The sequence below is a fragment of the Cupressus sempervirens genome, chromosome 7 (genome assembly GCF_028749045.1).
Source record: "Cupressus sempervirens isolate cs-2001-9-10 chromosome 7, ASM2874904v1, whole genome shotgun sequence".
In the NCBI taxonomy this organism is placed as follows: Eukaryota; Viridiplantae; Streptophyta; class Pinopsida; order Cupressales; family Cupressaceae; genus Cupressus; species Cupressus sempervirens.
In genome coordinates this window covers 265,950,859-265,978,153 of record NC_143124.1, presented here as the reverse complement: position 1 = coordinate 265,978,153, position 27,295 = coordinate 265,950,859, and positions in this window count along the sequence as shown.

Genomic DNA, 27,295 nt, shown 5'->3' with positions numbered 1-27,295 from the left:
CAAACACATATAATAAAATAGCATGAACACATTTGACACTAGCATTTAACGTGGAAACCCAATTTGGGAAAAACCACCAATTGCAACTAGTTACTATTTTCACTCTTTTAAAGTAAGCCCTATTAGGAACCAATCCCTATTAAAGGTTATAAAAAAAACTATTAGCTATGACCCTATTAGAGAATTTAATCACCTTGTTTGGAGTGGCCTTGTTAGAGGTCTTTAGACAATTCAATAGAATTACCACCTTGTTAGAGAATTTACAAATAGCTATTAAGCCAACTCTATTAATAGATTTAGATCACTACTACAATGCTTAGCGAGTAACAATGAGATGACCTAATTTCTAATGCAACTAAATTGTTGATTACATATCTCTATTTTGGCTTGTATACTTGATCCTTTCTAATTGAATATAACTTTTCAGTTCCACAAGGATATTCTTTTGATCCTTTTGATTCGCTTCGTCTTCCCATCATTAAATCTTCAAAATTCATTCACAAATTCACACATTCTAACCCACAACTTGACCTTATATTTATATCCATCATGTTGTCAAGTTAGCTAAAATGCAACTTAGAATAACTTATATTCATCTTCTTAGTCAGCTAGAACCAATAGATAAATCAATTAAACTCAATATGTCAAAACAAGAAAATCCTTCGTTAGCCAACTGTGCTTGGTAGACACTAACTTAAAAATGATTTTCCTATGTTAACTAGGTGAACTTGGTTAACACTGCATATATTCAAAATGTTCCTTTGGTAACTGAGTGAGCTCGGTTAATATGGTTGCATCCAACATTTGCCTTATTAAGTGAGTAAGCTTAGTTAAAACTCATCTTCTATAGTCTTTTCTTTGGCTCCTGAGTGAACTTGGTAGACATTGGCTTTTGAACTACGAAAAAATAGGAACACTCAGTAGAAATAGAAAACTATCTTCACTGCCTGAGTGAGCTTGACATGCACTAACTGGTAATGATATCACATTTGTGTAACATCAAAGACAATATTCAATTAATCAATTGTATCCAAAACCAGCATGATGTCTTCCACCATTCTCTTTATTATTTTTCTTGCTTAGCTTCTCCTGTACTTTTAGGGAAATTGGTATGCCTCCCCAATACTAGTCATTCAAACCAAACTCAGCTCCTCTTGAATGCGTGGCCTAAACCAATTAAGATAACATGAAACTTTTTTCTTGTTAAATTTTGTGTGGTCTATTCTAATGATAATTGAGTAGAACTATTAAGTATACTCTTGAACAATTCAACCATTTCATCTTCTTTAATAGATGAAGCTCATAATCCATGGGAATGAACCATCACTTCATTTTGGCTATCATTCAATGTCATCTGGTAATTTTATCTTTTCCTCTTTTATGTTCCTCCAACTAGATTTCATGCCACCAGCTTTTCATGTGTCCATTCAGTTTGGCCTTCACAAAATTTACCCTATCTAGATCTTCATGATCTTATCATTCAAAGTACTCTTCCAACTCATTGATCCAATTGAGTAGTGCATCTAGGTTAAGATTTCTTGAAAATGTTATAACATAAAACTTAGATCTTTTTCCAATTTTGGAAATAACCTTTAAAATATTTTCCTCCTCTAGGTTAAGAACTTCATCTACTACGGCTTGATCAACACTTCCTTCTTCTCTAACATCCTCACTTTCATCATCTCCTACAACAAGATTCATTCATCTTCATATTTTCTCTTGGAATCTTTTTATTTTCCTTTGGAGGGCTCTAAAAGCCTCAGGTGTAACACCTACAACTCTCTTTCCATGCTCTATTTATGGAGGCATCTTTGCACTTCCCCTGAAACCCTAGTGGAAACTGCCCTGGAGTTGATGATCTATCTTCACGCATAACCCAAACTAGAATCCTAGTGCAACTACCTCACAATCGATGATCTATTTATACACACTCTGGAACTCCTACTCAGATACCACTTGATGAAGGGTGATTCCCTTAATATCTTAAACACATAACAAAAATAAAGAAATAATAACACTTTGTTAGAATAAAATATGTGTTTCTTATTATTGCCGAAATATTGAACTGCAGAACTCAGAATTATAATATGCTAACCCACATGAGTACCATCATTGCAGTAGTCTACAAGATAAAGCTATGAACTATCACCTAGAGATGTCTTAGAAAATTTACATGCATTTCTGAATAGGCAATTTTATGCTACTTGGGAAGCTTATAGACACTCAAACATAATACCTAGGGCTGACAGACCCTAACAATACATATAGAGTTGGCCAAATACACCATTGACATTTATTTTGGAATTTTTGGTCAACCCAACTTTAAAAGGCCATAAAGTTTAAACTATTTCTCTATTTTTCTATTATAACCCATTTTTGGAATACTCAACTTCTTATCTACAAGCTTAGATCCACAAAAGTGACCATTCATGGAGTTTTCAAGCCTCATCTAGATACATTTAGGCTATCAAAATTGACCCCAAGGTTTTTATACCAAAATTCCATAATAACTTCACTGATACTTATGATGTGGCATTGATCATCAATTGATAGGCTTGAATGACTGATATGAACCTCAACCTATAAAATTGGAACATTCCAAGCTCGTATGACTAATTTACTACGTAGAAAGTTCCATAGACTACAAATATGTATTGAAACAACCCTTATTCAAAAACGTGAAATAAAATATTTTTGATCATTGCAATATTGCTCTTACACCTAGGATTCTCATGCATCATATATCCTAGTCCTTAAAGGATTAGTTGGTTGATCAAGTTGTGTGTGATATTGTGGAAATGAGAAGATTTCACATATTACATGGTAGACCTTGGTAGTATGATTTTAGCATAGTATAGATTGTGTGATGATTGTATTTACTATTGAGAGAGGTGGCAGGAATTTTTTCCTAATTCCTTTCTAGAATTCAGAACTTTGTAGTAGGAACTTGAGTTTTAATAAATGAGTTGAGTTGAAGAACTATCAAGGGGTGAGATATCAATGCATAAAATAGATCTTTGGTATAGTGGGAAAGGATGTGAAGGGGGAGTGTATTTTAAAAATATAGTACGAAAAGTGAGATACTATGAGGGGGAATGAATTAGGATCTATAAAAAATTTCACACATCAAATATTCAACATATTTGATATCTTCACATAAACCATCATTTTAAATTAACCTCATATCAATGTAATCATTCACATCAACATAACATCATATTTAACTACTAATTGTATGAATGAAAAATCATAAACACATAACACATCAAAATAATGATCTGGTAATGTAGAAACCATCCAATGTGAAAGTAAAACTATGATGGGGATGAAAACCAAAAAATCTTTAGTACTAAAAAATGAATATGTTCTTGTTAAGGCTATAATGTTTGATCACTTCTGATGATCTATCTTATGAGGGGTCTTTTATGTCAAAGTCTAAAAGAACTACTAGGTTCTTCATTGATTAAAGGATTTATAAATCACAAGTAAGTGAGTACTATGTTAGGATTTTACAAAAGCTTGTTAAATCTACTTTGTTAAGATATTTAAATAGTAAAAAACATGTTATAATTCTTAGTACCCGATCCTTCATTTTGTAGTACTTTTTTGATATCAGGTCTCCTCTATTCAATGTAATATCACCCTAGTGTGATTAATCTTCTTTATCTTTGCACAAAATTGTTCACTATACTACTTAGTCTCTTATTACTTTAACACTTGAATTCACCTCCAAAACTTCACATACAACCTAACTCTTCATTCATACACACTCACACACACAAACTATGTTATAGACCCTCCTTATTTAGTTTTTTTGGTAAAGCTTATAAATCCAAATCAATGATATATATTCATTTCTTTTTCTTCTTAGTCCTTGAATTTTTTTGATTGGTCTATTACCTCACATAGGGATTAATGATTCTCTATTTAATGCATAATCAAAACCTTTATTATATCCTTTATCTATAAAAAACACTTCCAACTTGATACAAATAGTTGACCTTAAATTTTGTACAATTCAAAAAAAAATATAGAATTGTGTTACTTGGCACTGATACCATACTGATGCTTGACATTTAAATATTTCATCATGTTGTTCCTTGATCTTAATTGTGCTTGAGATATACTAAATTACTCAACCTCTATATCACTCATCTTTAACTATTTTCCCTAATAAAGTTGGCAATCACTAGTGTATTCGATGACCTTTGGCCTTCTCAGCAATAACTACTACTCAATACATAACTTGAAATATATACAATTCTTCAATACATGAATTTCTCATGAGCTTTCTCATATTTTTGCCTCTAGGGCATGTTGCTCTCTACTAGTACTAGATGTTTTAGCTTGAAGAGGCACCTTGTCTGGTAAATATTATGTCTCTACTTGGTATCACGAGATAACTAGACAATTGTTCGAGGATGCTGAGGCGCCTTGGTTGAAGAAAGTTTGGAATAAATTTTCTTGGTCCAAGTGTAATTTTTTCATGTGGCTAGTGGTTCACAACTACTATCTTATGTGGGATAATCTTTGTAAACATGGATTTTAGGGCCCCTCATATTGTGTTTTTTGTGGTAATGGGGAGGAGTTTGTCTCCCATCTATTCTTTCATTGCTCATTTTCTACTTAGTTATGGCACCTTTGGTGGAGAGCTTGGGGTTTCTCTTCTAGGCATGCTTCCTCTTTGCCTAAGTTTTGGACCTGCTAGGGCAATGCTTCCTCTAAGTCTTCTCCTCTCCATGATGTTTGGATTGCTTGCTCATTGCTCATTCTTTGGCATATCTAGCTAGGGAGGAATCAACAAATCTTGCAAGATGTTCAAATTGGTCTTATGCATCTTTGGTGGAAGATCTCACATTGTCTTCAAGAAACTATTCAAGTGAAGTGTGCGCTAGATGAGTTATGAATCCAACTAATCTTGATATATGCAATCGCCTCAATTTTCATCTTCAAGATAGGGTCATAGCTCAATGGTGGTGCAAGAGCACATCAGCGATAGAAAATATGGTGGTGACACGAAGACAGCCTAAAATATTATTAAAATGTAGAAGTTTATATAATGTTGAAAATACTTATATAATTAAGAGATAGATCTACACAATGGATGTGCCAAATATAATGACAAATCTTTTGTAACTGAGAGGAAATCCCAAGAGTCATTTGTAATTTCCCAAAGTAATTATAAAGGGTATGATTGATAGAGAGAAAAAGATAGTCCAGATGGAAGAGAAAAAATTTAAAATCTATCCCCACCCTCTAGCTATTGACAATCATTATTTAATTTCTATTATTTTAGCATCTATAATAGATTTTAGATTTTTTTGTTGTTATTTCATTCATAGTAGATTTCAACATGCATTTCAATTTTTCTTTCATATAGAATTTGGCATCTTTGGTGTCAGTTATCCCAATTTTATCATAGTTTTTTAGCAAATTGATTTCATACTATTAATTTAATAGTTGTATTCCCATTTCATAACATGAATCATCTATTGTTTCTACATATGAACCAATCATATGGTCCAAACATCAATACAATTTAAAAGATGAAGAATCAGTTATAAATGTAAATTAGTTTTTTGAAGAAATTGATGCATATTAAGTACAAATTATTATCATTGATTATCAGTTTTGAATGAATGATATTTTTTAAGTATTTTTCATTATGATGAAAGATGTTTTGTCAATTTTTAGAATGTGGAGTTTTTATGGGATTTAATATGTTAATGATTTTGGTGGTTTTCATTTAAACCCGAGTCTATGATCAGTGGTTTATATTGGAAGTCTTAGATTTTATGATGGTTCATCTTTTAATTATTATCAAGAATTAGTTATGAATGTTACAATCTACTGCAAATTCATATGGTTCATATGGTATCACTTTATGGTTTTGGGACATTTGTAATGGATATTAATGTAATTGCTTTGAGAGAATATGATGGATAAAGTTTTGGGTTATATAGACTTCAATTTTCAATTTTTAATACTCTCAGTTATTCAAATTGAGATGTTTGGCTTGCTATAAGAAGCTGAATTTTAGTAACACTGGTAGCTTATGGTTGCATGCCTACCTCTTATTGTCAAATTTTTGATAGTCTATATATGCAAATTTGAGTTTACTCTAAATTTTGTAATTTAGATGTAGAGAAGAAGATCCGTTGTCGAATGCCTTAAGTGTTAAATTCCTTAAGGAGTTTTTTAATGTTGATCCCTCTCCATCAAATGGTATCAAAGAGTTCCTAAATAGCAACAGGAATAGGGGAAAGTACATGTGAATCAGGAGGGGCATTAGACTCCTATTCCTTATGGAGTTCTAAAAATTAACATTGATGGTTCTTCATGAGGGAATCTAGGCCCTACTGGTATTGGGGGAGTGGTTCGTTGTAGCTCTAGTGAAGTTAAATTCTTTTTCTTAGGGCATAAGGATTTACATACTAATAATATCATAGAGGCTTAGCCCATTTTATATGTTGTGGAATAGTGTTTTTTGTGGGGATGGCACATGATTATTTGTGGGTCTGACTCCCAAGTGGTGGTGAACTTTCTTACTTCACAGGAGCTTGAGGATGTTAGTTGGAAGCTGGCTACTATTGTTAATTAGACTCTTCCCTTTTGTACTTCTCTTGAGTTTATTAGGTTTACTTACATTCCTCATGAATGGAATAGAGTTGATGATTTTTTGGCCAAATGGGCTTCTTTTCACTCTCTAGGATGGAATATTATGGATAGGGGGTAGCTTCCCATTGATATATTACAAGAATTTGATGAATTTTTTTCTTAGGATAGAGTTCCTTGTTGAGCTCTCCTTGTTGTAATCCTTTTTATCTTAATAAATTTTGACCCTTATTTTTCCTGTATCAAATGGCTCGGTCATAGTGTTGAATAAAAAATGCTCCCTTGTAAATGACTAAGTGTTTGACACTAATAAACAACATGACCTAGGGATCAACAATCTCCCCCTTCACATTAGATGTAAAAATATGTTTTCATCATTAAAAAAAAATTCCATTACAAAATTCAAACATTAGTACACCCCCCCCCCCCCAGAATATAATTGATACCTTAATTGGGTAAACTTTGTACATGTTCTTACTCTACACTTGATATATACATAATCAAAACTTCAAAATTCCCCTTGATCATCATCATTATTTATCCCCTTTTTTTTTCACTCATGACTACTGGGGTGTAGGGGTCAAAAAAACTTATCTAAAAATGGTTTGTCAATTTGAAAAATGTTACATAATGTGTTATCCTTGTTAGTCTATATGGCTTCAATGTCATTGATCTCAATCTCCAACTTTTTTGCTAGATCCACCATGCTATCAACAGATGATAAAATTGGATCTACTTCAACTAACTCTTTTGCATTATTCAAATGCTTCAACATAACCACAAGATGGGGTCTCGACATGGATTGTATATAGATAATTTTTTGTGTTATTCTATTTTACTCTACAATCAACTTTGTAAGCCCTTCCTTTCTAAAGTTAAGATTGGATTAGTGGACTACACTCAAAATAAAAACCATAGGTATTGCATTGTCACTATAATTTAAATCATCTTCTAAATTATACATCTTTTCTCTTATGATTTTTTTGTATGTAGAGGTATTACACCACTTTCAAAGTATTATATGTATATTATTAAAAATGTGTTCCAAATTAGTCACATTTTTTTATAGGTCTAAGTGTCTGACAAGAATTTCTTCTTCTACCTTCTCCATTACTCTCTAAGAAAATGTAATCATCGTCACATAAACCCTCATTTGAACATTAACCTCAGATAAATGTAATCATTCACATCAACATAATATTAGATCTAACTTCTAAGTACATGAATGAAAAATTGATCAAGACATAACACATTAACACAATGATTTGGTAACATAAAAACCCTCCAAGGTGAAGTTAAAACTATAGTGGGGATGACACCCACAAAATCTTTACTACTAGAGAAATAAAGTTGTGTCTACTGAGGCTACAATGTTTGATCACTTATGATGATCTACCTTGTGAAGGGTCTACCTCATCAAAGGCTAAAAGTATTGTTAGGTTCTATATTGATTAAAGGATATATAGGTCACAAATAATAGAGTACTTTGTTAAGAGATTTAACCCTTGAAACAATTTTTAAAAAGTTTAGTACCTGATCCTTCTATTTGCATTATAATGTTGGTATCATATCTCCTCTATGCAATGTAATATCTACTGAAAATGAATATTTTTGAAGTATCAAAATATATCATTGGAACAATCATTATTTTGTCACTAATGTCAAACTTGCCACTTTCTAGTAAAATTGTTAACTTTTGTCAGAATGATATCATTTGATTAATTGATGAAGAGGATTTGAAAAGAAAGGATAACAAAAGTACATAGAGAAAGGCCAAGTTATATCGTGTATAAAAGAAGCACTGGATCAAATAAGACTTTCATGATATAGTGTATTGTTTATATACTTAAGGCTATAATGAAAGGATATTGAAGCAAAGATAAGGAGGAGACTATACAAAAAGAATGTGCTTTCTAAGCTTGACCAAGCAAACAGTATAAGCTGAGCATTTAGTTCAAGCTGAGTAGAAACATGATTATAACCAAGAAAAGCATTTAATTTTGTATGTGCCCAGTGTCAAAAATAATAATATTAACCAAGTAAGATTTAGTTTATGCTAAGCAACCTAGTGTTGCTTGAGCATTAGAAGTCATTTATTGCTGAGTGACAACATAAAGAGTTTGAATGATTATTTGATCAATTTGAGCTAGCACAAGTTGATTTCTTGAATTATGTGAATCATGTTGATGCTAAGCATGATGATTTGGTGGTACAATTCAAGATAAATTATTTGAAGATGAAATTTAATGAGGATTATAAGAGAAGCTTCTACAGGGAACATAATGGAAAGAAGGGAGGATTCGATAAATCTAGCTAACCCTAAGAAGGACCATTGTGACATAGTGACAAAAGATCAAAATTATCTATTTAAGGATATACAAGGCCAGCAACAAGAAGTCCAAGTCCAAGTTTGAATTCTAGAGGTGTTGCTTCATATGGTGGCTAAAGGAATGAACATGTAGTTGGAATACTGAGCAAGAAGGCTTAAGGATGTGATGGTTTGAAGGGTGAAGAAGAAATCAAAGATGAAGGTGAATGAATGGTAAGCAAAAAGGAGAGTTGAATGAGAGATCTAAAATTTGTAATTGAGTTATTTTGTTATTAGATCAAATCCTACTATTACTTTCTATCAATTGTATTAGTGTAGATAAATCCTTTAGATTAAGGTCGACCTAATAGTTATGAGTAAATCCTTTAACTAGGTGACATTCTAATGGAATTTACTAAAGTCCTCTAACAAGGATCACATCTAATTGGGTGATTGAAATCCTTTAATTAAGGTCACATTTGATAGTGTCTATTGTAACCACTAAGAAGGTTGGCTCCTCAAAGGGCTCACTTTAGAAGAGTGAAAATTGGTAGCATGTTACTAGTGTTTCTTCCAAATTGGGTATCCATGTTAAATCCTCATATCAAAATTGTGTGATTGAATTTGTGATAACTCATGTTTACATTTCTACAAAGTTCATTTGACCTAGGATAGTAACATACAAAGGTTTGAGATATTCTAATCAACACATACATGTATACTTGTTGAGTACTGAAAAGTCTTATTTGTACAATTGGACCTTGGATAACTGATTCACCTCCCCCCCATCAGTTATTCTAAATTATTCCAATATCACCTTACTATGATTGATCTTATTTATCTTTAAACAAAACTATACACTACACTACTCGGTCTCTTCTAACTTTAACACTCTAATTCACCTCCAAAATATCACATACAAGTTAACTCTTCATCTATACACACTCACACACTCAAACAAGGTCATAGACCCTTATTAAATAGCTATTTGGGTGAACCTTCTAGATCCCAATTAATTATCAAGATTTATTTATTTTCACTTAGCCCATGCAATATTTTGAATTGTGGAATTCATCGTATAGGTATTAATGATTCTCTATTTGATGTGTAATTATCTCTTTGATTACCTCCCTATTCTATTAAACACACTTCTAGGTTGAAAAAAATGGTTTATCCTAAATTGTGTGCAATTCCAAATAAATATGTGAAATTATATTACTCGACACTTACACCATATTATCAATTGGCATAAACATTTTCATTATGTTGTCTTGTGACCTTAACTATGCTCGATATATACTAAATTACTTAGACTCTGTATCACTCAACTTCAACTACTATCACTGATAAATTTTGAAATCACTAGTGTACTCTAAAACCTCTAGCTTTATCATTAGTAACTACTACTCCAAACATAACATAAAATATATACAAGTCTTCAATATATAACTTGGCCTATATAGTATGAATTGGTCATAATGATGACCAAATAATCATTCCTTGTGAATGACTAAGTGTTTGATACTAATGTAAAAAATGACTTAGGGATCAATAGTGTTAAAATTTGCATATTAAAAGAAAGGATTGGTAAAACTAAAAAGAAAAAAGAAAAAATGTACAAGTTAAAGACTTGGAGGAAATGTATGTGAAGAACCAATTCAATGTGTATATTTTAAATTCCAAAAGATGTTTTTCTAGTTATTAAGAGCATCTTTAACATCTTTTTTCTCCTAGGGTGTTTGATATGGGAGAATCCTATGGTAGTTGGAAGTCGGGTATGTTAGAGTTGTTTTGAGATTAGAGTTGGAGAACTTGGTCAAATAATAGATTATACTTAGTCACTATTGGGTAGTTCTTGGTTAGAATTTTTCCATAGAATATCAGTGACTAAAGGAACTTGATGATTCCTCTAGTGATTGATTAATAATTTTCTCAATGGAACTAGTGCTTAGTATTTCTTGTGGGACCTTGATGGACATGATTTTTCAATATGCTCAGTGTATACATGGCATACTTGATTTTTGTTTTTGACACTTAGTGATTTAGTTCATTTTTAGGGTGTTAAAATATTTGATCAACTGACCTATGCATTTATTATGTTTTGTACATGATCATGATGTGGATCAATTGTGGGATGCATGAGGACCTACTTATGGTATTGGTTCTTTCTCCTATGTGTATTTAATAATTTATTAAGGTTTTAGGTAATGGAGTCTAGTGAGTGAAGTCAATGGATTAGAGAGAATAGATTCAAAAATAAATTTGTAGTTATAAATTAACAAAAGAGATGGTATCTAAGCATGGACTTAGGAAACAAGAAGGTTTCTTAGTGGCTTGTGAGCACAAGTTTAGATCTTTATTGGAGTATCTACTAGATTATTATGATGTTACAAATCTTGGCAAACTAGCGTTAGAAATATTTGGATCTTCTGAGGTCTTCAGAAACTATTATTATAATTGCTTTATATTTTGATGTAATTGGGAAGGCCTTAAATCTCAACACATTGCATGTAATCGGCTGTTTTATGAATAAAGAAGTGGATTTTGGTATCAGATATTGCACCCTGTGTTGTTTTTCAATTGTGGTTGTTAGTTGGGGGTTTAGTTATCTCCTTTGGGGATTTGCTAGGCCTTGCACTATCTCAGATATTGTCTAGAGCAATTATTTTGGGGAGACTCATCAAGTAGTTGTCCCTCTTTTCTTAATAAATATCAATTGGATATTGTTGTTAATGCCTCAACTAACCACTGGGGGAAAATCTCATTATACTATAAAGCATCAATTCATACTTTATCAAGTATGGTAAAATGAAAAGATCTAGGTGATGTGCAAATTGACATGGAACAATGTAATATGTTTCCAGACATTATGATGGGTAGTGTCATTTATTTGTCAAAGAGGAAGGATAAATTAGTTTGGGCCCCTATAAAATATTGAAATTGTGCCAGAAAAGAGGGATACAAAATATTGATGTAGTTATATAACCTAAAGTAGCCATGCATCAAGCTTTTTTTTTGTTCAAACTATGGATTCCTTCCCAAAGTTGGTTATTTCACATGGTTAGCCATAAAATACTATATTGTAACTAGCAATAAGTTATCTTAACATTTTATTACTAGAATTTTCAATTGTGTCCTATGTAATAAAGAATTTCAAGCTACAAATCATCTATCGTTGAACTACACTTTTGCACTAGAATGTTGGTTTTTTGTTCTTGGAAAATTGAATTATGACATTTCATTACCAATGAAGATATGGGATCTCTTTCAATTCTTACACATATTATCTTCTACATTATTATTCTCATGTCTTTGGAGATGCATACTTGCTCTAGTTATATGAGTCATTTGGTGGGAAAGGAATAAGTGTGTTTTTTGTAACAAAAATAAATAGTTACAAGAAGTTCTAAAGGGGATTGAAAGATAAATAGCTGAAGTTGTTAATTTAAATATAATGTGAAAACAAAGGAAAATATCTTCATGTTCTTTGGATGGTAAAATGCTTAACATATGGAAGGAGATAGTTGTTTCCTTTCAATCTATTTTATAACGGAATGTTGGTTAGTCTATGGATAGAAGACATGTTTATTGGATACCATCTATGCAAGGTTATATCAAAATTAACTTTGATAGATTTCCTAGAGGAAACTTGGGGAAGTCTAACATTGGTGTTTGTTTAGAAAATCACCAAGGACATTGTATTGCAACAAAAGTATGTCCTATTGTACTTAAAAATCATAATGTAGAGGAATCAATTTCTCTAATTCATGTATTGGAGATAGAAAAAAGTGGAGATTTTGTAAATATTTATATTGAAGGGGACTCTTTGATAATAACTAATTCATATATTAAAAGGACTTCTGTTGATTAGAATTTTTTTAAGTTAAGAATAAGATTTGGAAAATGATAGATCTATTTGAATATGTATAGATATTGTGAATCTTCAAAGAAAAAAACAAAGTGGCAAATACATTAGTGAATTGGGGATATAATGGAGATCATATGGCATTATTGCATCTGCTTGAGATCTATAGTAAAAAAAATTGAGATATGATTTATTTTGATGTAAAATCATGGTAGTTCAATGTGTTGCTTAGGAATGGATGGGTCCATTGAAATACTTGTGAAAGGATAAATTATCAAGGTGGGAATGTTATGGTAAATGATCAATATTATGAAGTCACAAGGTTAAACAAAATGATCATGTATAACGTATGAGTCAAATGGAAAACTTAATAATGCAACATCAATTTTTATCTCAGGTTTTGGTCCTTCATGTTTGACATGGCATACCTTCCACGAGGAATAAATTCCTTGAAATTAAAGAATTTTGATCATGTCATACTATCGGGAGATGGATTTTTAGGGCACATTAATGAAGAGTCTTGTGATGTGGTTTTTAAACATTATGATTTAGAGGGTCATTACAAAGGTAATTGGGGAAGAGAATATTTTCCCACATAAAAAATGATACATTTTCTCTTCTCATTTATTATATTTTTCTTATGCAATTCCATATGGATTCTCTAGTCAATGTCGTTAATAAAAATTGTAGCTACGAAAGTTGCCTAGGAGAGTTTTCTAGATAATAAGAAGTTGAAAGATGCGGTCATTAGATATGATCTCTAGACTAGGGATTTCTTCATTGGTAAAATCTTCCCAAGAATGTTATTTGTATTCAATTATCATCACATGTTTGTATTTCAAGTTGTGAAATGGTCCTTCGAGAGATTGCAAAAAAATAAAGTTATTTCTATTCAAGCAAATAGGTTTAGAATATGCAAATAAAAGATTTTTACTTGATTGAAATGCTTGAACGGAAGCTCCCTCAACCATACAAGATATTCAAGGAATCAAGGAAAATTGTTATTCAACCAAATCCTAATGCTCCACAATAGACATTTTATCAATTTTGTAAGTCTAATTTAGATAAAGAAAACTAACTCTTTAAAGAAGGATATATTACAAAAAATCATGCACATGTCTCTAAAATTAAAGTCTCTAGAAATCATAGAAAGAAGAATTGGAGAGTATATAATAAATTACAAAATAATGAAGGTTCTAACTATTTTTCTAGAAATGACAATGCATAAAAACAAGATGGAATAAACCCATTATTTGTAGTTATTATAGTGGTACATGGAGAATTTTTTTTGATAAAGAAGGAAAATGTAAGGCAAGAGTACAAAATGAATAAATAAAGGTTTAATGATGGAAACAAGGATAGACACATATTTGTAGCCATATCCTAAAAAGGAAAGAGAAAATAAGTAAGGAGGGAATTGCTACACCTAAAATTAAATATAATATTAATGGGGGAGGTTTTTCTTTAGATTCTATTAAAGAATAGATTTTATATTCAGGGGCATCATTTTACTTGACTAGAGATAGATATTTTCTTATTTATTTTTATAAAGGAAAGAATTTAGATCAAGAAATTAGTATCAGAAATAAAACAAAACTTCCATTTCTAGTGACAGGGACTATTAATATAACAAATAGATCTTTGAAAATGTTTTACTAGTTGAAGGACTAGGGGTGAATATCCTTTTAGTATAAAAAATAGTACAAGCTAGATATGAGTTTGTTGTTACTATTGACTAGGTTACTATTAGAGATAAAAAAGACCCAAGCAATATAATTATCATTCTAGTAGAGTTTATCACGAAGTGAGTCTATTTAAATGTCTACGATTTGTTGATGAAGAATTCACACACTCTCATGCTTATATTTCCCAAGTTGATTGTGTGTCAAAAATTTTGCATGCTAGACTCAAACCTATAAATTATAGAAAATTAGAAGATATGGTTAGGCAATTAACAAAAAATTAACCTTCTGAATGAGTTTGTGAAGGAAGCATGCTAGGGAAACATCATTGGTATCCTTTTGATTTAGGCAAAGCATGGAGAGATAATCCTCAATAACAACTCATTCTGACAGATTTATGTGAACCAAACTATCCTTCATTTTCATGTGCCATGTATCTTATTATGTTTATTGATGATTATAGTAGAATAGTGTGAGTTTATTTCCTTAAGAAAAACAATGAAGCATTCGAAGTTTTTCAAAAATTAAGGCATTAGTTGACAATAAAAGTGGGGAAATAATCATATTCCTTAGAATGGATAATTAGAGTGAATATTGTAATCATTCATTTGAGCCATTTTGTCAAAATTGTTGAATTAAGGTGCAAAGAATAGTTCCTTATAGTTCTCAACAAAATGGGGTAGCTTAATGAACGAATAGAACATTTTTAGAATTAGATCATTGTATGTTGTATATTAAAATTTTATATTATAAATTTTGGGGCTTGATTGTTTCTTGTGCTACATATATTTTGAATAGAATTCCAACCAAAGCCATCACAAATATAACCCCTAGAGAAGCTTGGAGTGGTAGAAAGCCCCACATTGGTTATTTAGAAGTATTTGGGTGTATTTCTTGGTCACATATTCCTGATGAAAAGACAAAAAAGTTTGAACCAAAGAATCACAAGTGTTTGTTTATGGATTATATGGTGCATAATTAATATCATATAGGTTGTATGTGATCTGGATTAGGAATTCAAATTACAATACATGGTGTAGAACCTAGGGTATTTTAATTTAATTGAAAGCCATTCAAATGCCACAACACATGTTTTTCCAAGCCAAAAATTTATCCACTCAATTCAAAAATAGATTTTATATAAGTCTAGTGGATCCTAAGGGTGACCACTATCCCTTGGAAATGAAAATGAAGAGTCCAAAGGCTAATTAATTACAAAACTAACTCTAACAACTTTGAAAACTACAAAATTCTATATTAAAAATTGTGTCTACTTGTAGAATTCATAACTTTCTACTTGTAACTCCAAATCACAAACTATCATAAATTATCAAAAGATTTTCTAAAGTTCTACATTGAGAAACCAAAGTTTTTGGCTTAGCTACATTGCTAAAGCCTAAAAACTCCCTAGAGGCCTCCGAGAATGTGAAATACTAAAACATAGAAAATACTAATAAAATGTTTTTGATATTTTCCATTTTACTTGTGCCAACATCCTTTGCATCTTCCTAGACTATGTTTTGATCATTCCTTTATCCTTGAGAGTAAAAGGGCCCCATTTCATCCACGCTTTGCATCACATGTGGAAAATGAAGCTAGATTTGTTCACATGTAAGCTACTTTCCTTGTTGATAAATTATCCTAATTTTACCATACAGTACAAATAGATTGTCTTGTTCATAAAATTCTTCATGAAAACCTCCACTATTTGGTCACTTTGGAGTGGATTAATAGCTTTTGGAATCAACTTTTTATGATTGATCTCTTCAGCAACATGTGCAGTGTCTAGTAAAAGAGGGAAATATGGCTTCAATAGTTCTACATTGAAAACTAGATGAACACCCAAAAAATGAAGGCAAGTTGAATTCAAATGCATTTTCACCAACTTTCTTTATGAACTTATAGGGACCACGATGAAGAGGAAGAAGATTCCTCTAAGGGCCTTGTAATAATTCCTTCTAGAAATGCAACCATAGTTTATCCCCAACCTGAAAAGTATGAGGAATTTGATGTTGATCATGCCTGTGTTTATACTTCATAGTGGTCTGCTCCAAATTTTCATGAACTTGCTACTGCAAATGATTGATTTTATAAATGAACTTAATTTCTTTGTCCTTCTCCTTATCCAAGCATGATACAAAGTCATGTTGTATAATTGGGATAAAAACATTTATTGGTACTAAGGGTTGATATCTGAGACAAACTTCAAATGGGTTTTGGCCAGTTGAACTATGAATTTCCCTATTGTAGTTATGTTGTACATATGGAAGGCTCTTATCCCATGTATGAGGGTGTTTTTAGTGATACATATGCATGATTTAAATAATCATTCAGTTAACAACCTATATTTGACCATCTATTTGAGGATGGAATGCAGTAGACTTTGTGAGTTTTGTCTCCATCATTTCCCATTATGAAGACCAAAATTTACTAAGAAAATGACTATCCTTATCTCAAAAAATTCTTTTTGGTAGCCCAAATGAGTCCAAACATACTCAAAAAACATTTTTGTAGTTTCTTCTACAGAGATTTCCTTTCTACTGTCTACCAAGATTGTCATTTTTGAAATCTAACTACTACAACATATGCACAATCATGCCCATGTTTAGAGGTATGAATAGCAAACATAAAATCTAGTGAAATTGAATGACAAGGCTTATCTGGAATAGGAAGTGGTAAATATAAACCCATATTATGATTTACAAGCTTTGCAAGGACACATGTTGTAGATGCCTGGATGTATTCTAGCACATCATTTTTCATTTTTGTCTAGTAAAAATATTTTAAGAGTACATTAGTAGTCTTATCTATTCCAAAATGACTAACAACCTTTTGGTGGTGATCTTCCCATATTAACTTCTTACATTCTTCCTCAAGGCACAAATTTGGCCAAAGTGGCAAAGCCTTTCATATTACATGGAATATTCATTCACGTGTTTACCTTCCACAAGTTGGGTATAAACATCATAAAATTTATTATCATGTCAACACAAGTGGGCCCAATTTTTTATTTGGTGACCACATGATTATAATACCATACATGTTCCTACAATCAGAGCCCTAATCAAACAATCTTCTACCTTATTGGTGATTCCTTCCATATGACAAATGTTGAGAGGAAATTATTGAAGATAAGCTGACCATATTTGGTGCCTATCATTTTGTAATTTTCCTTGGGTTTGCAAAAATTGAAGGGGTTTGTGATATGTTTGGATGATAGTCATGTTTCCCAATATATAATTTTCCCATTGCTTGCAAGCTTTAACAATAGAATATAATTCCTTATCATAGGTGGAATATCTATGCACCGTATCAGAAAAAGTATCACTGTGCTAGGCAATTGGATGTCAATGTAACATGAGGAATACTCCTAGGGCATATTTAGATGCATTAGTTTGTATTTAAAAAGACTATTGTAAATCATAAAGACATAAAACTAGTGCAGAACATAACCTCTATTTTAAGTCCTCAAATGCTTTTTGTTCAGAATATATCCACTTAAATTTTTCTTTCATACCTCCTCATAATGAATGATTCAAAGGCCAAGACAAATGTGAAAATCAAAGCACAAATCTATGATAAAAGTTAGCTAAGCCCAAGAAGTTACACAACTCTTTGAGATTCCTCAAAGTAGGCCAATCTTTAATTACTTGGATCATTTTAGGTCAACAAGAACATACTCACTATCAATATCATATCCCAAGTACTTAATACTTTAAATACCAAAATAACATTTTTCTTTATTTTCATAGACTGCATGGTCTTTTAATGTAGAAAATATCTTTTCTATATGATGCAGATGTTCTTCTCAAGTTTTACTAAAAAATAGAATATCATCCAGTTATACAACTACAAATAAGTTGATGCTACAAACAATTTTATGAATGGCCTAAGCACATCATTCATCATCCTCATAAATGTGGCTGGGACATTTGTGAGGCCCAAAGGAATCATCAACCATTCAAATAGTCACTCTTTAGATTTAAAAGAAGTCTCCTATACATCTGTTGGATCAATTAATACTTGATGGTACCCATATTTCAAGTCAATTTTAGTGAAGAATTTTTCCCTTCTAAGTTGGTCTAAGAGATCATCTATCTAAGGAATTGGATAGCTAGTTTTTATAGCAATCTTATTCAATGATCTACAATCAATACAAAGCCTCCATGTACCATCCTTTTTCTTTTTAAGAATAATTGGGCCACCACAGGGAGATACACTTAGGTGGATATGTTCTTTTTGAATCGATTCTTATATCTTCCTTTTTATGTCATCACTTTCTAGAATTGTCTTACATGGCAATGTGAGGGTACCATCTTGGCAACTCAAACACATTTTGATAATTTTTTAAAATATGATCCATTGATCTTTCTTGTTTTGTTGTGATGGACACCATGGAATAGGAATTACATACATTTTTTATTTTGTTCCTCAAGATGAATCATTAATAACACAAATGTACTAGTTTGGGCTATTAATATTTCACATTGTTTTACACTAATCAAATATGTAGAGTGTTTAGGACTTACCTTTGGAATCTAGTACTTTCTAACTGTCATACTTTGTGGCCTAGACTCATACACCCCATGAAATTGATACATGTATGGCTTCCCTAAAAAAAATATCACACACATCAAGAGGAGCTACATCACAAATCAACTTATCTTTGAATAGTTTAATGGAATATGACAAGTGACATTTCTTGTTTACTTGAATATCTCACCCTTGGCTTACCCACCCCATAGAATATGGTTGCAAGTATGATGTTATCTTTAGATTCAATCTTTTTAGAGTCTTAATCAATATCAAATTATTTCGACTACAACTATCAAGAATAAAATGCAAATCTTTTCCTCCTACCCACATTTGTGAATGAAATAATCTCTCTTCATCATCACAAGAAAATACCTTTGCAGTGGCCATTTTTCCATATGTGTCAGCCTCAATGATTTGTTCATCTTCCTTCTATTTCCCAAAATTTATCATGTTAGGTTCACCAACTTCTTGATGGGTTTCCATCATTAAATTCTTTATTGTAATACAATCTTGAGTTTTATGAGAGGGACTTTTATGGACTCCACGACACATACCTGATTCTTTCTCTATTTTCTTTATGGGCCATTTTTTTTTGCTGGTGAATTTTGAGATGGGTTCTTGGTTGTTTGTTTTTGCATTGGCTTATTAACTTCACCTTTCCAATTTTTGTTCATTGGATTTTCCCTCCTCCCTTTCTATTTGAACTTCTCCTCAATTTTTCTATATTCAAGATATGTATATATACTTCATAGACTCCTAAAAGGATCAATATCCTTAACTGGATTCTTTTGTTGAGTGGATAATTTTGTGGGTACCATCCCCACTGAGGTTTCCCTTAGCCAAGGTTTCTCTAGTTAACAAAATATGGTGTTATGAGTTCTCTTGTGTATGGTTATTATTACTATTCAACATTGTTAGTTTACTTTCATAGGCACGTTATAAAGTAATTAACAATATCCATTTGTTGGCAAAATTTTGTAGAATATTGATTCACACCCCCACCCCCTTTTTAGTATTACCAATTTCTAACAATTGTCATTGCATATATTTCTATTCATAGCTATCCTCAGCATAATATTTCTTGTTTCTTTGCTCTAAAAATTCTTTCCATGTGGTTTTGCTATCAAATATCATAGCGAATTCATGTACATCTTGAGCCTCTTAGTTTTCTTCAGTTGTTAAGTGAATCTCCCATGCCAACTTCACATGATTCTCATCTTTGAAGAGCGAAAAGGTTATCTTTTCAATATCTAAGAAATTATTAACACAAAAGTACCTCTCCAATTTGTACAATCAGTCAACAACAATATCTACATCAATTTTTCCTTCAAAATTTGGAATATCAAATTATATGTCCACCTTAAAGGGGTTTGCCCACCAAATTTTGAATTGCTTGGACTGGACCGTGCCTCTCATTTTCCAAGTATTCATGAAAATTGTTGTATCATTTCTTCACATTATTTATTTAATGCCTCTTCCACCAGTGTGTTGAAGAATTCATCCATTCCCTCTGGTTTTTTTTTTCATTTGCAACCACATGTGTCTCAAAGGAAGATAATGTGAGAGATCTCTCATGCCAAATCCCAACCTTTGATAATAAAAATGCATACGATGGGACATAGAGGGAACAAGTTTTGATACCACTAATCTTAATTAAGAAGTCAAATTATAATACTTGGTGTAGAACCTGCAGTATTATGATTCAATTGAAAGCCATTAAAATGCCACAATAGATGTTTCAGAAGCCAAAAATTAATCCATTCAATTCTAGAAAATAGATTTTATGCAAGTCTAATGGATCCCAAGGGTCACTACTATCCCTTGGAAATGAATATGAAGAGTCCACAGCATAATTAATTTAAAAATAATCTCTAACAACTATTAAAACTACCAAATTCTATACAAAAAATTATGTCTACTTGTAGAAGTCATAAGTTTCTACTCATAGCTCAAAATTAGGAACTGTTAAATTTTTAGGAAAGATCTTCTAACGTTCTACATTTAGTATCTTGAGGTTTAAGCATATCTCCACTTCCAAAGTGCATAAATTCCTCAAAGGCCTCCAAAAATACAAACTACTAGAACATAGATAATACAAAAAAAAAAAAAAAAGATTTGGTTACTTTCCCATTTTTTCTTGTCCCAACATCATCTGCATCCTCCTAGACTGTCTTTTTATTAATATGATTTGACAATAAATAAGTTATATTTTAGTAGAGATGTAAACTTTGACAATTATTCACAACTTTCTTGACCACCGCTTCTACTTTCACAACAACAAATCCTTCTCAAATTATAGAAACAAGAGAATAATATATTATTGAGGATAAAGAATGTATTATTGATACTAATGAAACAATTAATTCTTATAGTCATCCCTTATCTATAGAAAGTGATGTTGAAGATGATGTTTTTGCATCTAGACAAAAGACAGAGTATTGAAGAAATTTGTAAGCAAGACTCAACAATCCAAGGTAGGAGTGGTTGTGCTCTCATGGCCAAAGCATTACAAGTAGATGACTCAAAATCAATGAAAAAATTAGAGAAAAGAAAGAATGGGAGAAAGTCATGAAGGAATAATATAATGCATTAATGAAAATAAATATTGGGAACTTGTACCACATCCAAGAGGTAAGAATTGTATTGGTTGAAAGTGGGTTTATAAAACAAAATTTAGATCAAATACTGATATAGAAAAATTCAAGGAGAAATTGGTTGCTAAAGAATTTAATCAAAAGAATAGTGTTCATTATGGATAATTTTATCATGTCATTAAGATGAATACAGGTAGAGTAATTCTATCTTTGGCTACAAGTCTTGGGTGGCATGTTCATCAAATCAATGTCAAAAAAGTTTTTCAAATGGAGACTTATATGAAGAAATATATATGGATCAACCTCTAGGTTTTGTAGATTACAAAAATCCTCCATATCTTTCTAGTTTAAAGAAGTCATTTTATGAACTTAATCAAGCACAAAGAGAATGGAATAAGAAGATGGACATGTATTTTGAACTTTTTGGTTTAAAAAAATGTAAATCAAACAAAATCTTTATATAAAGAAACTAAAAAATGAAATGATTGTTGTTGTAGTTTATCTAGATGACCTACTCATAGTTTTACCAAATATTGGGCTAATTAATGACTTAAAATAGTATCTTGAAGGGGCATTCTTTATGAGTGGTTTGGGTGAACTAATTTATTTTCTCATCTTAGAAGTTAGTAGGCTTCATGATAGTCTATTTATGTCTCAAACAAGTATGCTTTTGATCTTTTAGAGAAATTTAAAATGTGGGAATGGAAGTCGACCCTTACTCCTTTGCCATATGGAGTTAATCTTACTAAGGAATGTACCTCCAAGAAGGTAGTTGTACAATTTATAGACATTTAGTTGGTAGCTTGGTTTATCTAACTCATAGTAGACCATATACTTGTTTTGTAGTAAATATGGTATGTAGATTTATGCAACAACCCAAAGAAATTTGTTGGATGGTTGGAAAGACAATTTTACCATATATTTGTGGAACCCAAGTTACTATGGCATACATTATAGCTACAAGTCTATCATTTCTTCGATTGGGTTTGCAAATTCAGATGGGATGGCCATATTGATGATAAAAAATCTATGGGAAGCTATGCTTCTCAGCTTGGAACAAGTCCAATTACATGGAGTAACAAAAAGTAAGCAACTACATCACTATCTTCTCATAAATCAGAATATAGAGTAGAAAATGAAGTAGGAAAAGAGGCAGTTCTAATTCAAAATCTTTTATTTAAGCTTTTCTTTGCACAAAGTTTGACTACTACTTTATATTGTGACAATCAAAGTTCTAAACAAGATGCAAATAATCTTGTTTTCAATGCTAAAATAAAGTACATTGAGATTGATGTTCACTCTATCAGGGATCTTGTTCAAGAAAATATTGTTAACCTCCAATTTTGTCTAAGTGAAGATTAAACAATTGTTATATTTACTAAGAGTTTTCTTGAGGCTAAATTTTTGAAGTTATGTGATATGTTGGGCATGATCGAAGTTAACATTAAGTGGGGATAGTATTGTAATGTTCTCCACCTCTTTTATATTCTTCTAGACAATCTTAATGGGGGATGTTAGGAGGATTAAGATTTTCTAGAATGTTCCAAAATAGATGAGAGAAAACTTCTAGAGTCTTCTAAGAAACATTCTAGATTGCAAGTTCTAGATTCTTCAATGGAACATTTGAAATTTTGAGTCGAACATTCTAGGATGTAGAATATTCTAGAAGAATGGTTTCTAGATCTTGGTATTACCTCTCCAAATATGTACTATGCACAAATAAGCATTGCATAGTTAGAAGCTATTTGAAAACTCTAATGGTTGTAAGCAAGTTAGATTAATACATTTTTGTTTATCAGTTACATATCTCAATTTTGCTCTTATTTTTTCATATTTTCTCATATTGTAACAACTTTTATTGTGGCATTTTATTTTATTTTTAGGCTATTTTAATAGCACCTTGTCGTCGACAAATTTAGGAATGAGGAAGTACTCGTGGAAGTTTTTGTATGTTGCTATTCCTTTGATATTTCTTCTTTTTCTCTAGACTGTGGCTACATTTTCAATGTTTGGGGGTTCTGTTGTACTTGTACAATGCATTAATCATGTGGTGACTTATGATTTGGTCTTAGTTAAATCATTGTATTATGCTAGGGCCATTTTAATATATTTTAGAATTGTTTCATTGAATACAAGTATTAGCTATTTTTTCATATGGTATGCCTAAATTAGTGGCCTCTATTTTGTAATGTTACCAAGAAACATGGTTTTCTTCATTTTATTTAAAAAAAAATATTTTATTGATTAAAACTAGGTTGTACATTAAAAAAATAAAAAATATATCCATTACTTATAAACATTTTTGAAATTTTATTTACAAAATAGATAGCCTAATAAACTATCTTTCTTTAATCCTAATTTAAGAATATAAAATATTAATTTTTTAAATTTTATTTTCTTAATAAATAAATTATTTAAATATAAGAAAGTAAGAATTTAAAAGTTTTTAAATGAATTACTCTTATCAAAGAAAGTAACTAGCACTAAATTAGTTTAATAAAACATTGAATTTAAACAATATAAAACATATAATTACATTTTATAATTAAATTGATATTTTAAATTAGATTCATCTATATGGCATTTTCCCAAACTATGGGATTGCCCTTAATAATTGACCGTCCATTAAAAATTAAAGATGAGTAATACTAGTGACACTTCCATGACTGTGACAACCATTGAATACAATGATGTGTAAGATTACAAAGTAATATGAAGTACTAATGTTAAATTATATATTTTGGTATCTTCTATTGGAAAGCCTCGTGGATATTTAATATTCAATAGAAATGAAGAATACACATTCAACTAACATGGGATGATTGTAAGACTGGGACCTCGCGAGGATTTTGCATCGACAAGTATTTTAAAAAGCTGCAAATGCCACTGAGAATAAAAATTCACCAATATTAATAAGGCATGGCGGCGCTGAAATAAGTGGCGGCACAGATAAAAGTAGCGCCGCCAAAGGATAAGCTTCAATTGCTTCACCACAGAAATATTTTAAATTAAATTAAAAAGCTGTTGCAAGAAAGAAAAATTTACTTAAAACAACAGCTGATTCATAAACTATGGAAAGGTGAAAGGCTAAACAATTTGAAGGAGGAATAATATTTCACTATTATAAATTTTATTTTAAAAATATTTTAAAATAAGGTATAAAATCAATTCAATTCTTCTAATAAAAAAATAAGTTCGAAAATATCATAATTAAATCTGTAAGTTCAATAGAAAACATTTTAGATATTTTAAAGTTTTATTCTTAATAATCAAATCAAAATATAAAACTAAATTTGTCAGCCTTTTCTACTTAAATTGAAAAAAAATAGAACTTTGAACTAAAGCATACTAGAAACAAAATATATTTAAAAATATAAACACAGCTACTGACAAACATCGAAGTAAAATAATAATAAAAATCTGCAGGACTTCCAGTACGCCAAACGAAAAAACATTTAAGAAGGAATTGTTCTCTTTGTATTATTATGATGCCATAAGATTCATCCATATCAGTTTTCCAAAGACATGGCAACTCATTTAGAAATTATAAAAACGTATGTGGTTATCTTAATGATTGATATTGCATTAAAAACAACACCTGAGTTGTCGCCCACAATTGTGAGAAACTTTTCTTAAACTAATATCTTCAAATACAAATTTATATAAATAGTTAATATTAAAATTGAAAAAATAGTTTACTGCCTTTAATAAAGTAATCCCTTCAATATTGAATACTTAATAATAAAATTGTAAAATGCATCGTTGATTAAGGTTAGTGGATTGTTAGTTAGCCTTGGAGCTCAATTGAATATCATTGGTTGTGTGAAAAATCAACTATTGCAGTCACTGATTATTAATCTCCTATCATAAACGATTATTAAACTGCTGAAAACAAATTTTCAGCTAATATTGAAAAATAACACAACTGCAACTTCACTTAAAATACGGAAAGAAATGTTGCCATACCTGATGTTCTACAGCTTCCTGATAGCTAGAAGGCTCACTATCTACCAACTAACTAACTAATGCCACATAGTCATTGAACTTGGCTGGTTGTCTTCGCTATCTAGTACTCTTCCTAAGAGCTCCCACAAACTCCTGAGTATCCCTTTGTGTATCTGGAACCATATGATTCCTGCTGCCAACTGTAGAGGATGAAATGTCAACCTCTAAGTCTTCTAGATGCATTTCCTGTTGCACCTGTTGCTCCATACTCTGTGAATCTTCACTAACTGAGTCTACACTCATTGTGGTGACTGTACTTGAGCTTTGCTGCCCTTGACTTGGTCTTGGAGCTTCTGTTGGCTGCTCACTCTAATCATCTACTGGCAAATCCCTGGATCTCCTGAATGCCTTGTCCTCCATGAACTTGACATCCCGTCTGACAATAACTCTTTTAGTCCCTGGAATGAAAATCTTGTATGCCTTTGAGGTCTCATTGTACCCAACAAAGTACCCACTCCCTGCAGTCTGATCTAACTTTGTACGTGTATCTCCAAGAATATGGCAATATGCCAAACTCCCGAATATCCTAAAGTGACTAACATCTGGCTTCTTCCCTGTGAAAGCCTCCTCTGGTGTCATCTTCCCTAGCACCTTGTGTGAAACTCTATTCTGAATGTAGACTGATGTATTACACGCCTCTGCCCATAAGTAACGGGGCATGTCTTGGTCATGTAGCATAGCTCTTGCTACCTTCGATATAGAATGGTTCTTCCTCTCAGCAACTCCATTCTGTTGTGGATTGTAAGGAACAGTCCATTCTCTCTTGATTCCTTCTTTGGTGCAGAACTCCTGGAAGACATTTTCTTTGTACTCACCTCCATTGTCTGACCGAAGAACCTTTATCTTCTTTCCTGTCGAGTTCTCCACAAGAGCCTTGAACTCTTGGAATTGACTAAAAACCTCATCCTTACTCTTCAAGAAGTATATCCAGGTCTTTCTAGAGAAATCATCAATAAAAGTAACATAGAACTCATATCCTCTGAGAGATTTCATCAACATTGGTCCACAAACATCTGAATGTACTAGATCAAGAACACCCTTAGATCTAGTGTCACTCCTTGGAAAAGATGCTTTCGCAAACTTCCTCAACACACATCCCTTACATACATCGTCATGCTTTGTACTCACCTTTGGAACACCTGTCACGGTCTCACGAAGCAATCTAAGTGCTCCATGATGAATATGGCCCATCCTCCTATGCCATAGCTCTCCAAGATCTCTAGGATTATTGTTGTTCATAAGTGCCTTAGGAGTATCAAACTGCAATCTATAAAGGCGACCACTCCTAACTCCAATTGTTATGGGTGATTTCCAATCCTTGTGCTTAATCAACACATGTGTCCCTCTAAAGAGTACATTATACGCCCTATCCTGAAGAACAGATACAGAAATCAAATTCATACCTAAGCCTGGCACATATAACACATCATGAAGAGGAATTATCTTTCCATTCTCCCTCTGAAACTGAATAGTCCCTTTCCCAACAGGGTTGAGTTTGGACAAGTTTCCCATAGAAATTTGGATGTTGGTGTCCTCCTCCTTGTAACTGGAGAAGTACTCTCTAACTCCTATCATATGAAATGACGCCCCACTATCTATATACCAAACACACTGTGAGGTTGAGCTAATCATACAAGCTATGAGTGCAAACTCATCTTCCATTCTGCTGGAGAGTTCTTCTGCACTTGCT